Genomic DNA, 16662 nt, shown 5'->3' on the forward strand with positions numbered 1-16662 from the left:
TAATGGTATGGCGTTGGGGAGAGTTATAGAACAAAGAGATCTAGGAGTACAGGTTCATAGCTCCTTGAAGGTGGAGTCGCAGGTGGACAGGGTGGTGAAGAAGGCATTCGGCATGCTTGGTTTCATTGGTCAGAACATTGAATACAGGAGTTGGGACGTCTTGTTGAAGTTGTACAAGACATTGGTACGGCCACACTTGGAATACTGTGTGCAGTTCTGGTCACCCTATTATAGAAAGGATATTATTAAACTAGAAAGAGTGCAGAAAAGATTTACTAGGATGTTGCCGGGACTTGATGGTTTGAGTTATAAGGAGAGGCTGGATAGACTGGGACTTTTTTCCCTGGAGCGTAGGAGGCTTAGGGGTGATCTTATAGAGGTCTATAAAATAGTGAGGGGCATAGATAAGGTAGATAGTCAACATCTTTTCCCAAAGGTAGGGGAGTCTAAAACTAGAGGGCATAGGTTTAAGGTGAGAGGGGAGAGATTCAGAAGGGCCCAGAGGGGCAATTTCTTCACTCAGAGGGTAGTGAGTGTCTGGAATGGGCTGCCAGAGGTAGTAGTAGAGGCGGGTACAATTGTGTCTTTTAAAAAGCATTTAGATAGTTACATGGGTAAGATGGGTATAGAGGGTTATGGGCCAAGTGCGGGCAACTGGGACTAGCTTAATGGTAAAAACTGGGCGGCATGGACTGGTTGGGCCGAAGGGCCTGTTTCCATGCTGTAAACTTCTATGATTCTATGATTCTATGATAAGCAGGCCAAAAGGCTTGTGTGAATTATGACCCCGCAGACCACACACACAATGAAGTTTGGGTATTAAAGAGACTCTCCAGAGCAAGGGAATAATCCCTACACAGACAGGCAGATCAGGAACAGATAGAAGCAAATATGCACCCAGTCAGGACTAGCCAGGACCCAGCATGGATAAACAAGGGAAGAACAGCACCCCAGAACACAGGCACCACGAGGTTGCTACCATTGTGGACACATAGGACATTACGCCCGCGAATGCCGACAGAACCCCCCAAACCAGTACCGACACCAACAACCAAGCCCTCCACCCAGGAACAATGTTAGGTCCATGCATAGTGTTAGTGCCCGTTCAGACAATTCAGCGGTCAATTCCACAGATTGGCGGTGTTCGGATTCCCCAACTTGGGTCTGCGAACACTCTGGGACAAATCAGGCAGATCAGTAGTCACAGGCACAGTCTGGGAACAACTAGTCGAATTTCTTTGGGACACAGGAGGGTCCCGCACCACTTTAAACTCCTGCACCATGTTTCAACGTGACAAATGGCCCACCACACAGACACCATCACCCTTCGTGGACACATACACCAGGAATACATCACAGCCCCCGTAGATATTCAGATAGGAAACATAAGCTCCAGGCACCCCGTTGTTTTAGTCGACTTGCCCCAAACAGCTGAGCACATTCTAGGAATCGATTTTATGAGCTCCCATAATCTTTCCTTTGATCCAGTAAATAAATGTGTATGGAGAATGGCCAAAACAGCTAGGGCCCCCGCTACGTTCACAGTAGGGGATGATGAACATAGAATTTGCTCATTAGGAGACTATTGGTTTGATCCGCAAACAATTAGTACAGACCAAACAATTAGAGAGGTCCTCGCCAAACACAAAGCTTTGTTCGCACAACACAAACACGATTGTGGGAAGATCCCAGGTACGATCACAATTTCAGGTCCCGATCCAAAGCCACAGAAGCAATACGGTTTCCCATAGCAAGCCGAGGGTGCGATTTCTAAAGTTATCAATAGTTTATTAGACCAAGGAGTAATTCGGCCGGTAGCGTCAACAAATAATGCTCCAATTTGGCCCGTAAGAAAACCCGATGGTTCATGGCGATTAACGATCGACTCCCGAGAACTTAACAAGGTAACCCCTTTGGCAGCCCCCACCGTTGCTACGAGTCCCGAGACCATGCTCAAGCAGGGAGTACAGGCAAATTACTTCACAGTGCTGGACATCAGCAATGGCATTTGGTCCATCCCGTTAGACAAGGCCTGTCAGTATAAGTTCGCGTTTACATTTCAAGGGCAGCAGTACACGTGGACATGCCTCCAGCAAGGATTCCACAACTACCCCTCTATTTTCCACCGACAATTGGCCAGCGGACTTACCATATTTCCCCGACCCGAATGCCTTATGGAGTATGTAGACGACTTACTCCTACAAACAGACACTAAAGAAGAGCATGTAAAGCTTCTTTCGGAATTACTAGGTCTCTTGCAATCCATTGGATGCAAGGTCAATCCCAAAAAAACCCAGATCTTAAAAGAAAAGGTTCTTTACTTAGGCACCATTATCACCCACGGGAAGAGAGAAATTGAACATAAATGAATTGAGCCAATCGTTAAATTGCCCCTGCCCCACAATGTCACTGCACTCCGGTCATTCCTAGGTTTAGTAGGATATTGTAGGAACCATATAGATGGTTTTTCCACAGAAGACGCCCCACTCTCAGAGCTCCTTAAAAAGAATGCCCCATGGGAATGGCTCCCTCAGCACACAGACACCATCGATGAATTAAAACGTGCCCTAGATACAGCCCCCACTTTGCAAGTTCCAGACCGACACACACCCCATGCCATCGAAGTGGCAACCACCGACCAAACCCTATCAACAGTACTCCTGCAGGAAAGACATGATCGCTTAGGACCCGTAGCCTATGCCTTACGAGTTTTGGACCCCGTAGAGCAAAGATTCTCAGCCTGCGAACGGCACTTGCTTGCAGTCTTTTGGGCAGTACAGTATTTTGCATACATCACAGGCCTTAACCCAGTACCGATCTTAACCGAGCACACCCCAACGCAACTCTTGTTAGATGGTAGATTAAAGGACAGTTCAGTCAGCCAAATCAGAGCAGCGCGCTGGACACTGCTGTTACAAGGAAGGGACATTACAGTCAAATGTACCAAGACCCACACATTTCTGACCGACAATCTTCAGTATGCAGGGACCCCACACGAGTGCCAGATCATAGCAGCCCAACACCAAACAGGACCCTTTATTCCAAGGTCACTGCACCCGCGTGCAGACAGTAAAACACAGGATTCCCAGACCACAGGCAGCACTTTAAAGATTTATGTAGACGGTTCCTCCACAATAGAAAATGGAAAGAGAATAACTGGTTGTGGAATTTACGTAGAAGACGCGCAGGGACGCGCATTAGAAGAAATATCTTTAAGATTTCCCGGCCACCGAGGTTCACAAGCAGCAGAACTTGCAGCCATAGCATATGTAGTGCAACACCCAGATTCTTTCCCAACCTCCGCAGACATACATTCGGACAGTCTATATGTATGCAATGGCTTGACAGAATTCCTGCCCCTGTGGGAATCTAGAGGATTTGTTTCAGCCGATGGAAAACCCCTACCCTCTGCCCCGTTATTGAAACACATTCTTAGGACAGCCTCATATCCATGTAATGTGGAGCGTAGTCGAAGATGACTATCGCTGAATATTCCGCCCTTGCGATTCCTGGAAGCATCGATATTCCCACTGCAAAGAAGTCTATCCTTGAATATGCTTTGTGCACCGGTGAGAAGAACAGGAATTCCCTCTCACCTGGGTGTAGAAACCGCCATGGGTCCACCACCCCCACATGCTCCATGCCCCCAGTTCCCTAGCCATGCCTGTCTTTTTCCTCGTTATGGGGTTTGATAGGTCCGACAGAGGGTCCTGAAAGCAGTTGAAGTCGCCCCCCCATGATCAGTTGATGTGCGACAATGTCGAGGATTTCACCATGGTCTTCTTTATAAAGTCTGTGTCGTCTCAGTCAGGCACGTACACATTTACCAGCACTATCGGTGCCCCGTCCAGGACACCGCTGACCATGACGTACCGTCCCCCTTGGTCCGTAGCCGTCCTTATCTCAGTGAACCTCATCCTCTTGCTGATCAATATGGCTACTCCCCTAGCCCTCGTCCCGTAGCATGAATAGTTAGTCTGCCCCACCCAGCCCTTTCTTATCCGCAGTCGGTCTTTCTCCCTCAAGTGTGTTTCCTGCAGGAAGACAATGTTGTCTTTCAGACTTCTGAAGTGGGCGAAGACTCTGGATCTTTTCACTGGGCCGTTTAGTCCCCTGACATTCCAGGTGATAATCCTGGTGAGGGGTTTCTGTCCCCCCATTCCTGTGGGATCAACCATACTTCAGGGGCTGGTTTAGCGCAGGGCTAAATCCCTGGCTCTGAAAGCAGACCAAAGCAGGCCAGCAGCACGGTTCAATTCCCGCACCAGCCTCCCCGATCAGGCACCGGAATGTGGCGACTAGGGGCTTTTCACAGTAACTTCATTTGAAGCCTACTTGTGACAATAAGCGATTTTCATTTACATTTCACTTAGCTGTGTGCACGCGCTCCTGCTCCCCGGGGTTTCCTTTTGTTAGAGGTCATCCAAAATGGCCCCAGTCGCTGTTCCCATCATGAGGCCGGGCCCCTGCGCTCCGGGGTTTCCCTTTGTCCAGGGGTCACCCAACATGGCTGCCAACGGTGTGCATGGCAGATGGGTGCACCCCTGCACCCCGGGGTTTCCTTTGTTTAGGGAAAAGTGGCTGCTTGTGGCACCATCTTGTGTCCTTGGCATGTTCCTGACCTGCAGAACCCTATCCAAGAACCAACTCTCTTTTCCCGTCCTGTTTCCTACTTGTTCCTTTCCCCACTGCCCCTCCTCCTCATCCCTCCCATGCGTTCCCCTTCCCTGGCCCTGTGTCCCCCTCTGGCCAGGCTCTCCCTCCATGCCGGGAGGTGCGCCGTGGTCCTCCCCCCTTACATTCTGTCTTCCTGTGCTAGCTATCCCTGCTAGTGCAGTGGCCCCCCTCCTGGGGCTGGTCTAGCCCGTAGCTTATGCCCGCTGACTGTCTGCTTTCTCTGCCTGCCCTCTCACCTGCATTTCCCTATCCTTGCTCTCTCCTGTGACCCGATCTTTTTGATCAGAGCGAGGCATACAGTCCTGCGCAAACATGGTAACTGGTCAATAAGTCTCTGTTTCTTTAGCGATCTTCCTCCGATCCGCTTTCATCGCTGCCTCACCTGCCTTTTGTCTAGGCCATTGGCCTGCATGAAATTGTTTGTCTCCGCCGGGATATTGAAGTAGAGCTCTTTGTTCTGGTATGTGACCCAGAGCCTGGCTGGAATAGCATGCCAAATCGCACCCCATTTTTGTACAGTGCCGACTTTGCCTGGTTAAAATCGGCCCTGCGTTTCAACAGATCTGCCCCAATGTCCTGGTAAATATGGATTTTGTGTCCTTCCCATGAGCTTGCTCTTGTCTGTCTTGCCCACCGCAGGATCCTTTCCTGGTCCTGATATCGGCGTAGCTTCGCGATGATCGCTCCCTGCTGCGCCCCAGCCTTGGGCTACGGCCTGAGCGACCTGGTGTGCCCTGTCACGTTCCAGGGATTTGGGGAATCTGTCTCTTCTGACTAGGTTGCCCAGCATTTGGGCGATACAGCCTGTCGGTTCTCTACCCTCGATGCCTTCTGGCAGGCCCACAATCTGAACATTCTGTCATCGGGACCTGTTTTAAAAAATAATTTTGCTTTCAAAAGTTGTAATGTTGCAAGCAGAAAGTTCAATCTTGGTATATTACATAGTTTTCTTAGTCACATGAACCAAATACTGTTCGAAATCGAAAACGAAACCAGAAAGTTCTGAAACACTTTGCAGGAACAGTTTCTCTCTCCATAGATGTTGCCTGACCTGCTGAATATTTTCTGACACTTTCTGTCTTTACTTCGTCTTGATATTGGGTTACATAGAGAATAATAAATATGTGGAAGCAAATACCAAGCAGTAATCGCATTGAGAGATTTAGATTGATTCACAATTGATCTTTCATTTTACAATGTCACAACTTGAATTGCCTAATTATTTAATGTGAGGCATGAAATAAGTATTTTGCATCTGTGTTCACCATGGAGGACAATGTAGGTGTCGAAAGCAAGGGAGGGGGGGAGAACTGTGAGAGAATTGAAATGATTAGCATTGAGGAGGAGCAGGTGTTAGCAGTTTTGGCGGGCTTAAAGGTGGATAAATTTCTAGGCTTAGATGAGATGTATCCTATACTGCTGTGCAAGGCAAGGGAGGATATTGCAGGGGCTCTGACGTTAAACAAAAAATCTGGAATTAAAAGTCTAAAGATGACCATGAAACCATTGTCGGTGACCGTAAAAACCCATCTGATTCACTAATGTCCTTTAGGGAAGGAAATCTGTCACCTTTACCTGGTCTGGCCTACATGTGACTCCAGATCCATAGCAATGTGGTTGACTCTTAAATGCCCTCAGGGATGGACAATAAATGTTGGCCCAGCCAGCAATGCCCACATCCCGTAAAAAAAAAATTCAAATCCTTTCTGGTGACGAGTGAGATGCCAGGAGGACAGGAGGTACCTGATTTAAGAAATGAAGTAGGGAACATCCAGCGAATTACAGACAAGCGAGTTGAACATCATTTGTAGTGAAATTATTGGAAAAGATTCTGAGGGACAGAATTAATCTCCACTTGGAAAGACAAGATTAATCAAGGATAGTCAGCATGGCTTTGTCAAGGGGAGATTATGTCGAACAAATTTGATTGAATTTTTTGAGGAGGTGACGAGGTGTGTAGATGAGGGCAGTGCAGGTGATGTAGTCCAAATGAACTTCAGTAAGGCTTTTGACAAGATCCTGCTTGGAGTCTGTTTGAGAAGGTAAGAGCCCATGGGATCCAGGGCAATTTAGCAAATTGGATTCAAAATTGGCTTAGTGGAAGGATGATGTGGAGATGCCGGCGTTGGACTGGGGTGAGCACAATACGGAATCTTATAACCCAGGTTAAAGTCCAACAGGTTTGTTTCGATGTCACTAGCTTTCGGAGCGCTGCTCCTTCCTCAGGTGAATGAAGAGCTATGTCCCATAAACACATATATAGACAAATTCAAAGATGCCAAGCAATGCTTTGTAGGGTGTTCGATTCGGCGGCCAATGAGTGGCTAGCACCGGCGCTACGTGGCACACAATCGATTCCAATGAGAAACAATGCGGGATTCGTCGGGTCTGTGATGGGAGGCGGAGCATCGTGGAGGCACCGGAGAATACAGGGTCAGACTGCTAATGATATGTCAACGGTGTTTACTGTACGTGCGTTCTGAAATGCATTGACGCCGCTGTTGAGGCACCGGAAAATTGTGATTTGGCGTGAAACCGGCAGCCACCATAATTTTGGCGTCAAAACCGATTCTCCGCCCAATCGGGTTTCCTGCTTCCGGCGTCAGCTGACGGAGAATCCCGCCCCATGGCATACAATGCTTTGGACCAAGTGCTGGAAAATGGGATTAGAATGCCCGGCACAGACACAATGGGCTGAACGGCCCGTTTTCTGTGCTACAAAACTCGATCACTCTATGACTGACTATGACACGCAGTCAAAAACTACAAAAGGAAAGGTTCTATAGAACGGTCTTTGACCTGAATAGTTAACTGTTTCGCCCCATAAGTGCAGCTGGACGTGTTGGTTTTTCCAGCATTTTCATGTTTTTATTTCCGATTTCTGGTATCCATAGTATTTTTGATTTTATACAGTGTTTAATTCACAGCCACTTCTCTTCCAGCAATACCCACCTTCAAGAAGCTCTCTATGAAGGGATTTGTCTGTCTGTTCCCCAATTCACCTTCACTGCTTTCTATTTAGTTCTGATGAAAGGCCATTGGCCTGAAATGTAAATTCTGTTTCTCTCTCACCACTGATGCTGCCAGACATAAGGAGCGATTCCCACATTTTCTGCTTTTATATAAAAGGGAAGCTCAAGCAGTATAAAGCCTTCATCTAAATCCAGAGACAAGATCATGAGATTCAGTCCATCTATTTGTTTTAAATTATATTTATAAAATCGTGAATTGTGGTTGATTTCATCCTAATTTCTGAGGACATTTCATGCAACTGATGGATGACGTCACCTTCACTGAAGGATTAATGACTGCAACATGATTATTACACATTTATTGAGTTGCAATCTGTAGCATGTCACCAGAAATAAAATATTATTCGAGGTTGTTCACACACTTTCAGTTAGCTGTCCTTTCAAGGCCTTTGGATTTGTTGGATAATCTTCATTTGAATTTCATTTTTACTTGGGTCTATTTTTAAAAAAATATTTTTATTCTCCTCCTTTTTCACATTTTCTCCCAAATTTGCACCTACCAACAATAAACAATAATCATTAACGAATGCAATGTCAATCCCCATATCAATAACAACAATCCCATCCTTGCCACCAAACCCCAAATATTAGCCCGCATGTTAACATAAACAAATGACAAAAAGTAATCAGGAATCCCCCATAGTCACCATTAACACACACAGCCCCTCTCCCCCAACCCTCCCAACCATCCCCCCCCCCAACTAATGTTCAATGTTATCCAGTTCTTGAAAGTGCATAATGTATAACACCAATGAATTGGAGAACCCCTCCATCCTTCCCTTTATTTCAAACTTTATCTTCTTAAGAGTCAAGAATTCCAACAGGTCCCCCAGCCACGCCAGGGCACAGGGTGGAGAGGTTGCTCTCCAACCCATCAGGATCCGCCTTCGGGCGATCAACGAGGCGAAGGCTACAACATCTGCGTCCACACCCGTTCACAACCCCGGCTGGTCCGACACCCCGAATATGGCCTCCCGGGGGCATGGATCCAGTTTCAAGTGCACCACTTTAGAGATTACCCGAAAATCCTCCTTCCAGTAATCCTCCAGCTTTGGACAGGATCAAAACATATGGGCCGGGATTCTCCCCTGACCGGCGGGCGGGCCGTACCGGCGCCAAAGAGCGGCGTGACCCACTCCGGAATCCTCCGCACTTCCGGGGGCTACGCTGGCTCTGGAGTGGTTGGCGCCACGCCAACCGGCGCTGAAGGGCCTCCACCGGCTGGCGCGAGTTGGCACAAGCGCGGGAGCGCCAGCATGTTCTGGCGCATGCGCAGAACCGCTGGCGTGATCCCTACGCATGCATAGGGGGTTTCTTCGCCACGCCGGCCATGGCGGAGCTTTACAGAGGCCGGCGCGGAGGGAAAGAGTGCCCCCACGGCACAGGTCCACCCCCAGATCGGTGGGCCCCGATCGCGGGCCAGGCTACCATGGGGGCCCCCCAGGGGGGCGGATCCCCCTGCGCCCCCCTGAGGACTCTGCAAGCCGCCTTCAAAGCCAGGTCCCGCCAGTATGGACCTTGGCTAATCCATGCCGGCAGGACCGGCTGAAAACGGGCTGCCGCTCGGTCCATCATGTCCCGGAGAATCGTCGGGAGGGCTACTGCCAATGGCCCCCGAATGGCGCCAAAAACCCGGCGCCAGAGAATTCGGCAGCCTGTGTCGGAGCGGCGGGATTCACGCCGCCCCCCGGCAATTCTCCGACACAGCACGGGGTCGGAGAATCCCGCCCCGGAACGTGATTTGCAGGGCCTCGCCCCGCAATGTTCACACACATCTTCTATCCCTTCAAAGAATCGGCCCATCCTCACCCTTGTGAGGTGTGCTCTATATACCACCTTCAGCTGTATCAGCCCCAACCTCGCGCATGAGGTGGAGGCATTCATTCTCCAGAGCACCTCACACCAGAACCCCTCCTCCATATCCTCTCCCAACTCTTCCTCCCACTTTGCTTTGATCCTTTCCAGTGGTGCCTTCTCCTCTTCCAAAATAGCTCCTTTGTTATCTTTCGCCTCCATTTATGCCATTTACGTCTTTTCACGTAATCTAAAAATGTATTCATATTCAATTACTTTTATTCGTAAAGGCACTTTCTTTCTTTTAAAACTGATCGTAATTTCCAATGTTTTCGTTCATTAAAGAAATCTCAACAGAAATTACTTAAATTATAATCTCTGACTCTGACTCACAATGACAGTCGATAAAAAATACAACCTACTTAGCACTTCATGCTTTGACTAAAATTAATTGGTTAAACAAAACACACAGATTCTCACAGCTCACAAATATCGCAGTTAACCGTTAGCCTTATCTCACGGCTACAGAAAATCTGAATTCCCTTTCTCGACAGGAACTCATCTGTTACGCTTTTACCTTCATCCTCTATTTACTTTTACTCCCCTGTTTTTTGTTTCGAGAGGGGGTCAGCTTCATTAGATTCCTATGCGGGACATATATGAGGTTTTCCTACCTCATTCCGTTGCTTGACGATTGTTTCTTTTCATTTTCTTACTCATTTTAACTCCCTTATCTGTCCTCTTTAAGGAGTTCACCTTCTTTCACGCTGTGGATATCTTTACCGAGGCTTCGGGACGACCTGTCAGGGGGCGTCGAGTTTATTGTGCATCGTTCCTTCTGAAAAATACTTTAGAACATATATGTAACAATAACAACGACCGCGGAAATCATTTACAAATACTACAGGGAGCGCACACCGGTGTTTATCCTTTCACGAACCTCGAAGTCTTTTTTTTAAATTTTAGTCTCTAAGGCACCTTTTTCTTCCCATGCAGCTACCATTAATTTATTAATTAAGATAACTCTCCTAGCATGAGTCACTGGCCAGTAATTAAGGCTGCCGAGCCGCAGACCCCCCTTTCCGCTGGGGTCGCGCTATGGCTCTCTCCATTTCAGCTGAGAGAGTCCTGTTTAGAGATTCGTTTCGGGGTTCACTTTCCGTTAAATTAGGGAACCTGCAACGACTAAGCCAATTTGTCGTGGAAATCATAATAAAGACAAATTCCTCGAGGTTCGATTTAAGGAAATTTATTTACACAAATGTATTTGCGGAGTGAGAGTGTTCCAGCTGCAAAAGCTAGTGCACTGCACTCTGAGATTCAATTGAAGACAGCATGTTTTTATAATCTGAAGTAAACAGGCATGTTTATATTAAATAGACCTTGGAAAGTACGTACGATGAAATACGTAGTACGTATGTTCTTGCCCTTGGCTTTGTTATCTTTCGGAGGACAATGTGTTTTCATAATAAGGCCAAAGCCAGAATATTTCAGCAGTATTTAATTTATGTTAATTTCTCTTCCACAACGCCCGACACTACCCCCTTCTCCAGCCCTCCCTGTCGTCAGCACCTCCTCCAGCAATATGGAGGCCGGCTCCACTGGGAAGTTCTGTAGCTCCTTTCTGGCAAAATTTCGAACTGCATGTATCTAAACATTTCCCCCTGCTCCAGCCCATACTTTGTTTCCAGCTCCTTCAATCCTGCAAACCGACCCCCAAGAAACAAATCTTTCAGTGTCTTAATCCCCTTCTCCTCCCATTTCCAAAAATTTCCATCCCACTTCCCTGGCTCAAATCTGTGGTTCTCCCGAATCGGCATTTCCCTTGACCCTGCCCCAACTCGAGTGTTGGCAAAACTGCCTCCAAATTCTCAATGAAGCTATTATTACCAGACTCCCTGAATATTTCCCCGGGGCCATTGGGAGCGGCGCTGTTGTTAGCGCCTTCAATCCCAACACCCTGCACAAACTCTCCTCCATTCTGACCCACTGGGAATCAACCCCTCTGACCCAGCTCCGCACCTTCTCCACATTCGCCGCCCAGTCATAATACATCGGGTTCGGAAGACCCAAACCCCCTGCCTGCCTTCCCCTCTGTTGCAGCACCTTTCTAACTACTTGGGTCTATTTTAATCAACTTCTTGAAATGCAATGTATGTGTCACAATTTTTTTTTCTTTATTCTTTCATGGGATTTCAATGTCACTGACAAGGCCAGCATTTATTGCCCACCCTTAATTGCCCTAGAACTGAGTGGCCATTTCAAAGGGCAGTTAAGACTCAATATTGGTCTTGAGTCACATGTAGGCCAGACCAGGTCAGGATGGCCAATGTCCTTCCCTAAAATGAATCAGATTCATTTTTACAACAATTAGTGGTAGTGTCATATTCCATATTTATTAATGGAATTCAAATTCCACTTGTTGCCATGGTGGGATTTGATCCCAAGTCCCCAAAGCATTAGCTTAGATCTCTGAATCCAAGTCCAATGACATTACTACGAACTGTCTCCCCAGTAAGGTAGCAAAGGCTGATGATCACTGTTAGTCAATTCAGCAGTGCAGAATTTGCTGAGCAATTCCCCAAATTGTCCTCATTGAAATGGCTCTCCTATATTCATAGAAAAAAGCAGCATCACATAAATATCCAAACTTCTAATATTTCTTACAACATGTATTCCCTGCAGCACAGTTTAACAATACTACTGTGTTCAAAATAAATATTCTGCAGGGTGACATCAGCGTTAGCAATGCAGACAGCTTTCTGATGTATTGCTCAATGTCAGTCTAAATCATTACTTAATGAGATTCCTACAAATTAGACCCACCTATAAATGTCTTTGTCATCTAGATGAGCTGTATGACTTTTCCAAAAACATCAAATCTAGTAAAAGGTCACTACTAGCCAGAGTTCTTGTTGTGAAAAAGAAGGTCACTAATCATTGATTGATTATAGGGATTTTGTGAGCCATCAGGACCCTACACAAAAAGGTAAAATTAATGTTGCAGACTTTCAAAATTAACATAATATAAACGTGATTAAGAAATATTTAGCCTGCCCTGCAGATCTCATGAGAATTGAAACAGTAATCACTCAGTGGCTTAAAAGCAGTATGTGTCCCATATATATATATATAGATTATTTCAACAATCAAAGCCAATGCAGTCTTGTCAGAAATACGGGTGAATCACTGAAAAGTGAGGAGACACACATCTTTTTACTGAAGAGATGCTCAGGGAAGCTTTAACCATTAATTGGCACATTTGTAAAAAAAAAGTGAATGGCCATAAGATTCTGCACCACAATGTAGTTTGGCACTGTGGGTTCCAAAATGGCAACTGTGTCATGGGTGCACACTCGTGGTGCAGCCTGCGGTGGAAACCATTCTGGGAAGGCCAGTAGCATAAGCATTGCGAGCATGATCTGGAAGTTCGCAGAGCGGGGAATAAATCATGAGATCAGTCAACATGTAATACTGCTTTGACTCTGGTGCTGTCTTTTTTGACCATGTCCTTCAGCTAACATTCTCCCAACTTCACAAAACTGAATGTGCATCCAGCAGCAAGAAGGCCCCCTAATGATATTTAAAGGGATTATCATCTACATTCAATATGGATGCTGGTTAATTTTGGATTTGTTTATTGTCACGTGTACCGAGGGATATTATTTTTCTGCGCCCAGCTCAAACAGATCATAGAACATAGAACATAGAACAATACAGCGCAGTACAGGCCCTTCCGCCCACAATGTTGCACCGAAACAAAAGCCATCTAACCTACACTATGCCATTATTATCCATATGTTTATCCAATAAACTTTTAAATGCCCTCAATGTTGGCGAGTTCACTACTGTAGCAGGTAGGGCATTCCACGGCCTCACTACTCTTTGCGTAAAGAACCTACCTCTGACCTCTGTCCTATATCTATTACCCCTCAGTTTAAAGCTATGTCCCCTCGTGCCAGCCATTTCCATCCGCGGGAGAAGGCTCTCACTGTCCACCCTATCCAACCCCCTGGTCATTTTGTATGCCTCTATTAAGTCTCCTCTTAACCTTCTTCTCTCCAACGAAAACAACCTCAAGTCCATCAGCCTTTCCTCATAAGATTTTCCCTCCATATCAGGCAACATCCTGGTAAATCTCCTCTGCACCCGCTCCAAAGCCTCCACGTCCTTCCTATAATGCGGTGACCAGAATTGTACGCAATACTCCAAATGCGGCCGTACCAGAGTTCTGTATAGCTGCAACATGACCTCCTGACTCCGGAACTCAATCCCTCTACCAATAAAGGCCAACACTCCATAGGCCTTCTTCACAACCCTATCAACCTGGGTTGCAACTTTCAGGGATCTATGTACATGGACACCTAGATCCCTCTGCTCATCCACACTTTCAAGAACTTTTCCATTAGCCAAATATTCCGCATTCCTGTTATTCCTTCCAAAGTGAATCACCTCACACTTCTCTACATTAAACTCCATTTGCCACCTCTCAGCCCAGCTCTGCAGCTTATCTATATCCCTCTGTAACCTGCTACATCCTTCCACACTATCGACAACACCACCGACTTTAGTATCGTCTGCAAATTTACTCACCCACCCTTCTGCGCCTTCCTCTAGGTCATTGATAAAAATGACAAACAGCAACGGCCCCAGAACAGATCCTTGTGGTACTCCACTTGTAACTGAACTCCATTCTGAACATTTCCCATCAACCACCACCCTCTGTCTTCTTTCAGCTAGCCAATTTCTGATCCACATCTCTAAATCACTCTCAATCCCCAGCCTCCGTATTTTCTGCAATAGCCTACCGCGGGGAACCTTATCAAACGCTTTGTTGAAATCCATATACACCACATCAACTGCTCTACCCTCGTCTACCTGTTCAGTCACCTTCTCAAAGAAGGTGAATCATTAAGTACATGAAAATAAAATAAAATAAAACAAAATACATAATAGGGCAACACAAGGTACACAATGTACTAGCTCTGTCTGTGATTGCAGAGATGTTTGGTGCTTTGCAGAGTTGTTTATAGTTGGTGAAGTTGACAACGAGTGCTGCATATGGAGAAGGCGTTGTTTTTAACTGGAAGAATTCTGCTCTCATCCATGAGTTCTGTAGTTATTGTACCCATTAGCCTGCAGCGTGAAAGGGACATTGAGCAGGTTAAACATAGAAGAAGACAAGCTGTTTACAAAAGGAGGAGGAGGATGGGGATAGGGGCTCTCAAAAGTAGGCCTTATCCACTCGGGGCCTTTGGGGATCATGTTTCCGATCTCAACCTAAGCCTGGATCAGTTTGTAGCCAACTCCATTTTATGAAGATATTGCTCACAGAAATCTGCCGCCTCATGCAACCTAATTTGTACCCTCAGGGAAGAGTGAGGATAGTGCTGCCAGTGGCTATGAAAGTGACCATGACCATTTACAGTGCAGAAGGAGGCAATTCTTCCCATCGAGGCTGCACCGGCCCTTGGAAAGAGCACCCTACCTAAGCCCAAACCTCCACCCTATCCCCACACCTCCACCCTATCCCCATAACCCCACCTAAACTTTTATGGACACTTAGGGCAATTTAGCATAGCCAATCCACCAAACCTGCACACCTTTAGATTGTTGGAGGAAACCAGAGCACCCGGAGGAAACCCACGCAAACACGGGGAGAACGTGCAGACTCCACACAGACAGCCGGGAATCGAACCTGGGTCCCTGGAGCTGTGAACAACTGTGCTAACCACTGTGCTACCATGCTGCCCCTCTTTATGTCAGAAGAGGGGAGTTCATTGTCTTCTCTCCAACCAGAGAGAAGAAAGTAGCATCCCCAGGATATTGGGTTTTCCCTTGTTTCAGGATGCCATTGACTAGCACAATTGTGCCATTGCAGGCACTTTACCTAAATTCTGAGATATACTGTGTGGTCGTATGCATTAGGGGTATTACGGTACCCTGTGATGCCAAGAGGCTATTGGTGGATAGATGCCGGGTCCCGATTGGATCAGCCGCCTACTGGCTCCACCCAGTAAGGCGGAGTACAAGAGCCCGGGTTCTCCCAGCAGCCGCATTCTGTAACTGTGCTGTTGGAGAACAAGTCTGCGTAATAAAGCCATTGATTGACTCCTTCTCATCTCGTCTCATGAGTGATTGATTGTGCTACATACTGCAACTGCAAAAGATCTCTCTCCCTGAATGTACATTTGATGTGAGATCACTGCAGATGCATCATGCTGCCCACCATCTTGACAGCATGATACTTCCATTCTGTGTCAGTCTGCTGTTTCTCAGTATTTGAGCCAGTCCCCTGAAGCAGAGAGTGACTGCTGGGTGATAAAGTCTATCCAGTTAACACTGGACTTATGTCTCCACTATGCAACCTAACAACACCTTCAACAGATTACTAGGGTTGCTGAGGCACCACTCTGGGGAATGGCAATATGCCTATGAGAGCCACGATTACAGGCAAAACATCACCAAGCAGACGATTTGGGGTTCAAGCAATAGTTTAACCACTGGGCTGGTCTAGAGAACCCTGCATTTGTCACAGCATTTGCCTAAGTTCATCATGGTCTGCTGTAACCTCCACAACCAAGAGGTGATACAGCAAGAAGCAAAGGAGAGAGAAGAAAAGAGGAGAAAACAACAAACACTTCATTGTGCATACCCATGAGTCTTTTTCTGAATGCCACAACATCAAAGTCATCACCTGAATCCTCTGCAGCAGAACTTGTTTCTGATTTCACCCTCCCCAGAGCTGGCAACCATTCTCTCCCTTCCTTCTGCCCTGACTGCAGCCTACTTGTGCCAGTAATTCACCCCTTCAGATGCCATCCCTATGCTACCCTTTAAAGCTTGCACAGTGCCAAGATCTGAGCTCATAGTTATGAGTGTGAAATCTAGTTTCATGCATCACTCCTGGACCAGGTGACAGTTCTTAAGTAGGTTCAAGAAAGAAGTTGCCAACGTAATATTTTGCTGAAGGAAGGCAGGACAAAAAAGCAAGAGGTGACACTTGCACCACCTACAGCTTGTGTATCAGAAGACACATTGGGATGAGGGGTGTGGTTATGAGCAGAAGAGTGGTTATCAGCATACCATCAACCTTTATGTTTTCAACACCACCACTGCTCACAGCCTCAGTCATAACTACTCCAATGATGGAGAGCAC

At 46.7% G+C, this 16662-nt stretch overlaps 1 long non-coding RNA gene across 1 annotated transcript; it reads right to left on the bottom strand.

Moving 5' to 3' along the window:
* Window positions 1-8057: 8057 nt before the first annotated feature.
* LOC140386006 (uncharacterized) lies at window positions 8058-12453 on the bottom strand. Its single transcript, XR_011933527.1, has 3 exons — window positions 12330-12453; window positions 10178-10351; window positions 8058-8205 (listed from the first exon to the last, which is right to left on the bottom strand). It is a non-coding gene; the product is annotated as an uncharacterized lncRNA (long non-coding RNA).
* Between the last annotated feature and the right edge of the window lie 4209 nt (window positions 12454-16662).

Source organism: Scyliorhinus torazame, chromosome 11 (assembly GCF_047496885.1).
Source record: "Scyliorhinus torazame isolate Kashiwa2021f chromosome 11, sScyTor2.1, whole genome shotgun sequence".
Classification (NCBI taxonomy): domain Eukaryota; kingdom Metazoa; phylum Chordata; class Chondrichthyes; order Carcharhiniformes; family Scyliorhinidae; genus Scyliorhinus; species Scyliorhinus torazame.